The following is a 5,243-nucleotide window of genomic DNA, read 5'->3' as shown; positions in this document are numbered from 1 at the left end:
CAAAACCGTGCGACCGACGACACGACAAGACACTCGGAGGAAAAATGTGATTAAAAATTGGTCCCGCCGTGAATCCCGTGAAATCACCGTGAGCCACCAAATTCACGGTAAATCGAGAGACCCCTCGGTTTTCCCACAAAATAAAATCAACTTGCAACACTGATCGAACTGCAATATTTACATTTGAAAATTAATGTTTACAAACACAAAAATCCTATTTTTTCAATTTGGCTGAACATTGTTTTTGTTGAATTTTAATATATTTCTAAATTAAATCAAAATCGAATAGGATCTCCTGCTAGCCATTCCAGCGAACAGTCCGTCGTCACGCATCGATTCCGACCATTCCTACATTGACTTCAAGCGCACTTCTTTTTGCGAAATCAGCAGCCAGCACTCGCGTGGTACTTCTCGCTCTTGTTGACGCTTCGGTAGAGATTCTCTAAGCTCCGGGAACCTATGCGAAACCTTCCTTATCTATTTCAGATTGGCCGTCGATTACTCGATCCCCTCGTAACGGACGTCAAGTGAGCCAAGCTGCTGGTGGAGGACATGAGCCGTATCGGAAGGGTCCCCGTCATGAAGATCCATGGTGCACACCGGCTGTATGTCCTCGCGGGCCATCGTCAAACTGCCCCGCTTAATCGGCGGCGATGCCAAACATGACTCCGCCGATCCTTGATCGTGCCGCGTTCGAGCTGGTTAAGGAGTTGGCGCAGAAGGGGACGATTACGACGTTGAAGTTGACGGACATGATCGTGTGGCAGAAGCATTTGTCGAATTGGCCCAAGAGGGTGCCAGTTTGCGTTCATGCGGAACGGTATTCGACGGCGGTGGTAATCTTGCTGGCGTCGTTGGTTGATTGACCGATCCATATCTGTCACGTGGCACGGTTGGAGGAAATCATGATTATCAAGGTGGCGAAGGAGAAGAGGATCATGATTATGTGTGATGTTTGACCGCACTATCTGTTTCTTTCTACGGCGGATCTTGATCGGAATGGACATGAAAATGGTGAGGTTAGACCGGTTGTGTGCTGTCCTAAGGATCATCAAGCCCTGTGGGACAATCTGGACGTTATCGACGTGTTTGCTACGGATCATGCGCCTCACACGAAGCGGGAGAAGGAGTCGGATAATCCTTCGCCAGGATTGGAAATGATTCTACCGCTCCTGTTGACCACCTTCAACGAGGATCGTCTCTCGCTGAACCCCACAAGAACCCCAAGCGGAACTTCGGCCTCCCGGAACAACCCAACACCTACGTCGAGGATGAGTTCAACGAAGAGTGGATCATCCCAGAAGTCCCGCCGCACTACAAAGCTCGCTGGTCCTCGTTCGCAGGCATAAAGGTCAAGGGGCGCGTCTACCGGGTAGTTTTGCGCGGTTGTTTACGCTAATCCGGGCTACGGCCCAAACGTGCGAGAATGGCATCTCAAGAAACCGACGGTGGCCCCGTCTGTCGAGAAGATCAACGGATCATTGTACGGACGGGACTTTCTGACGCTGAGAAAGATCATACCGGACACGACCCGTCGCCTTTTCTGGGAAAACGGCAACACCAACGACGTTTTCTCGAAGCTGCTCGCCGGCAACGAGTCCAACTCGGAGTTCACTTTGAGGAAGCCCCTTAAAACCACCCAACTTTTCCACTTCCTTGCATCCGCTGTGACTCCACCAGCAACTACGGCAAGGACGTCCTCCTTCTGGCCGCTAACCTTACTCCGAAGGAACGAACCATGGCTGGCAAGCACGTGCTCAGCGAGAAGCTACTCAACGAGATCTTCAACGATGCGAGCTTGTATAACGAAAGATCACCGTTGGACGACCTGCTGCGCGGGAAGATCATGGCGTCCGTTTTCTACGAGGTCAGCGCGCGGACCAGCTGCAGCGTCACGGGGGCAATGCAATGTCTCGGAGGTCGCGTAATCTACAGGGTCGAAACGAGCTCCGCCGTCAAAAAGGGCCAGGTCAGCATCTTCGTAATGGCCGGCTACTCAGACGTGGTGGTGCTGTGACATCCGGAACCGGGAGCGGTTTCGAAGGCAGCTCACCACTGCTGAAAGCCGCTGATCAACGCCGGCGACGGAATCGGGGAACATCCACGCAATCCCTGCTGGACATCTTCACCATCAGGAGAAATCGGAACGGTCAACGGACTGACCATTATCACAGTGGGGATTTGAAGCATGACAGGATGGTGCACTCGTGAGCGCGGCAGTTGACGCTGTACAACGTTGACGTGCGGTACGTCAGTCCGAAGAGTCTGGACATACCAGAGAAGATTACAAAGCTGGCCAAGGCGCGTTCGTAATCGGCTTTTTTAGCTTGACCACGTACTGCGACTGTTGATTAATCTGCTCGTCCTTATTGGCAATTTCCTGGTACAGTCGCACATGTTTCTACTCCGGCGCGGTCCATTCGCCAGCATTGATCGACACGGCCATCGTCAAGCCACTGGGAGTGGCCGTCACAGACAAAACAACAACCGGATTGACAAATAAAAACTTCCCGTTCGGTTTTCTGGTCTTAAACACATCTTCTAGGTCAAACTACCGACGGGCATTTCCACCGAGCGACTCTTGCAGAATCTCTGTGGTCAAGAGGTTTTTCTCCTCTCTTCACAATTACCAAACGAACCTCCCTACCCCCCTCCCATAATTTTTGAACCGATTCAAGTTTGTCGGAGACCGCCCAAGTTTCAAATTAATCTTGACTTCGCATACTGCTTGTTGTCCATGAAGAGTAGATTCCAGGGGACCTCGAAGCGATCTAATAAGGAAACCCGGCTGCGTGACGTAGGAAAGCAAGTCGAAACTTCTCAAGGATTTGGTGCCAAATGACAAGCTAGTGCAGAAGGTGCCTTTTTGAGAGTATCTGATTTTTAAAATGCTCCGTTAGGATTATGACGGGACCGTCAGTTCATCGGTCCTCAGGCACCATGTACTTCTCGGGATGTCGAATTTATTCACTTTTCCCGGAACTAATTAACAATCTGCCTGTCACAATCTGCGTCTGGTAGGTAGTTGTTCCGAGGGTTTCGGTGCCGGAGGACGCGAAGAGTAGGCTCCCGGCGGCATCCTCTCGGTTCCCAGCGACCAAGTCCTTCTCTGGATTCCCTTTTATCAAAATGTAATTTGCGTTGCTGACCTTGCCGGATTTTCGTCGTCGAAGATATTTTTGTCAGATTTGACATTTCTCGATGTCAAAAGCCAGCTGCTCCAACAGAGCTGCCAAACTGAAGCATTTTTCAAAGAAAATCCAGTTTGACGTTTCCAGTTCCAAAGGAACCGGAGGGGTAGGCCAATTTGGTGCCCACTTTTTGGAGTCGAGTGGCTTGTCGTGTCGTCGGTGCGACATTGGGGTCGTTACCCTGTTCGCAGCAACATCGTCTGTGTTGATGCTCCGCGATTATTTTTTTTTCGATTTACGGTGAAAGTGCGTTGTATTCACGAGGTGGTCACTTCAAATAAATGGCATATTATCACGGGGTTGGGCACATGCTTGATCCGTATGGCATTTGGAGCAACTCCAGTAAATAATGGTAAATACGGAGTAGTGTGGTGTTCGTTGGATCGAGCGGAGTGTGAATCGGCGCGCGAGAACCCGCGGGAAAGTGGTAGAAAGTTCTCGAAATCGTTGAAAAGGGGTCGCGTAGTAGCCAGAGAAGTTGGCCATCAGTCGTGTGGTGTTCGTTGGATCGAGCGGAGTGTGAATCGGCGCGCGAGAACCCGCGGGAAAGTGGTAGAAAGTTCTCGAAATCGTTGAAAAAGGGGTCGCGTAGTTTTTTTTTTTTTTTTTTTTTTGAAATTAAATATGTCTTTATTGAACTCTCTTATAATAATTACATTTCTTTTACATGATAAGTGGTATGGCCTAATGCTCTTCATCTTTGTTGTAGGGTCGCGTAGTAGCCAGAGAAATTGGCCATCAGTCGTGTGGTGTTCGTTGGATCGAGCGGAGTGTGAATCGGCGCGCGAGAACCCGCGGGAAAGTGGTAGAAAGTTCTCGAAATCGTTGAAAGGGGGTCGCGTAGTAGCCAGAGAAGTTGGCCATCAGTCGTGTGGTGTTCATTGGATCAATCGGAGTGTGAATCGGCGCGTGAGAACCCGCGGGAAAGTGGTAGAAAGTTCTCGAAATCATTGAAAAATGGGTCGCGGAGTAGCCAGAGAAGTTGGCCATCAGTCGTGTGGTGTTCGTTGGATCAATCAGAGTGTGAATCGGCGCGCGAGAACCCGCGGGAAAGTGGTAGAAAGTTCTCGAAATCGTTGAAAAAGGGGTCGCGTAGTAGCCAGAGAAGTTGACCATCAGTCGTGTGGTGTTCGTTGGATCGAGCGGAGTGTGAATCGGCGCGCGAGAACCCGTGAGAAGTAGTGGAAGCTTCGGGAAATCATTGAAAAAGAGATTTGAGTCGCCACGTATTATATTTACATTTCATTCTGAAAGCCCATCCCATAGCATCGATGCTCGGATGGCACGCCGGCGGTAAGGAGTAAAAAATTCGCGATTGATAAGTCCTTCTCATAGCATCGTAGCTCGGAAGGCAACGATTGTTTCACTTTCTGGTCATATCTTCTACCAAGATGAATCCTGACCTTCCCTTTCCTTCCCCTACTAACACAATTCCCCCACTTCCCGTGATGCTAGAAGGAGATGCTGTGGATTCAACGGTCTCATGCGGTGTCAACAGGTATAGAGCGACAAACTCTGTGTCTGATGAGTCTGCAACTTCAACTATCGGACTAACATTCCTACCTTTGTTGAACTGCATCTCCTTGGGGGCGCCGGTATTGACTTAAAGCAGAGATCTTCAGGGTTATACAGTGAGGATGATTAGCTCCCACTACTCATCTGTTGGTTCATTGTGTAGCTTCAGCTGATCCGTCAATAACGGAGTAGCAGCTCATTGGCAGTCAACCATGCTCATGCTCATGCTCATGCTCACTCCAGTAAATAATGGTAAATACGTGGTAAATATGGATGCACGTGATGCACGAGAAGCGGCGTGAGAATTTAAAAGAAATTTTTGATCAGTGTGGGCTGTGACGTTTCTAAACGTCATTGGCATGAACTGTCACTTAATTTGTTTCGGTCTGCGTTTTTGAAAAAGATCCGGATGGAGCAAAAAGTTATCCGGAATTTAGCAAGGACTGGAGCCGGGAGCTGAGAAATTCGGTGCTGTGTGCAATCGAACACCCCAAGCAAGACTAATACCCCGTTCGCACGGGCGAGTTATAGCCGGTT

At 49.6% G+C, this 5,243-nt stretch overlaps 1 pseudogene; it reads left to right on the top strand.

Moving 5' to 3' along the window:
• Window positions 1-662: 662 nt before the first annotated feature.
• Window positions 663-2,387, top strand: LOC6052812 (annotated as a pseudogene).
• Window positions 2,388-5,243: the final 2,856 nt, after the last annotated feature.

The sequence above is a fragment of the Culex quinquefasciatus genome, chromosome 1 (genome assembly GCF_015732765.1).
Source record: "Culex quinquefasciatus strain JHB chromosome 1, VPISU_Cqui_1.0_pri_paternal, whole genome shotgun sequence".
NCBI lineage: Eukaryota > Metazoa > Arthropoda > Insecta > Diptera > Culicidae > Culex > Culex quinquefasciatus.
The sequence above is the reverse complement of the archived record's forward strand: the minus strand, read 5'-3'. Positions and strand labels throughout refer to the sequence as shown.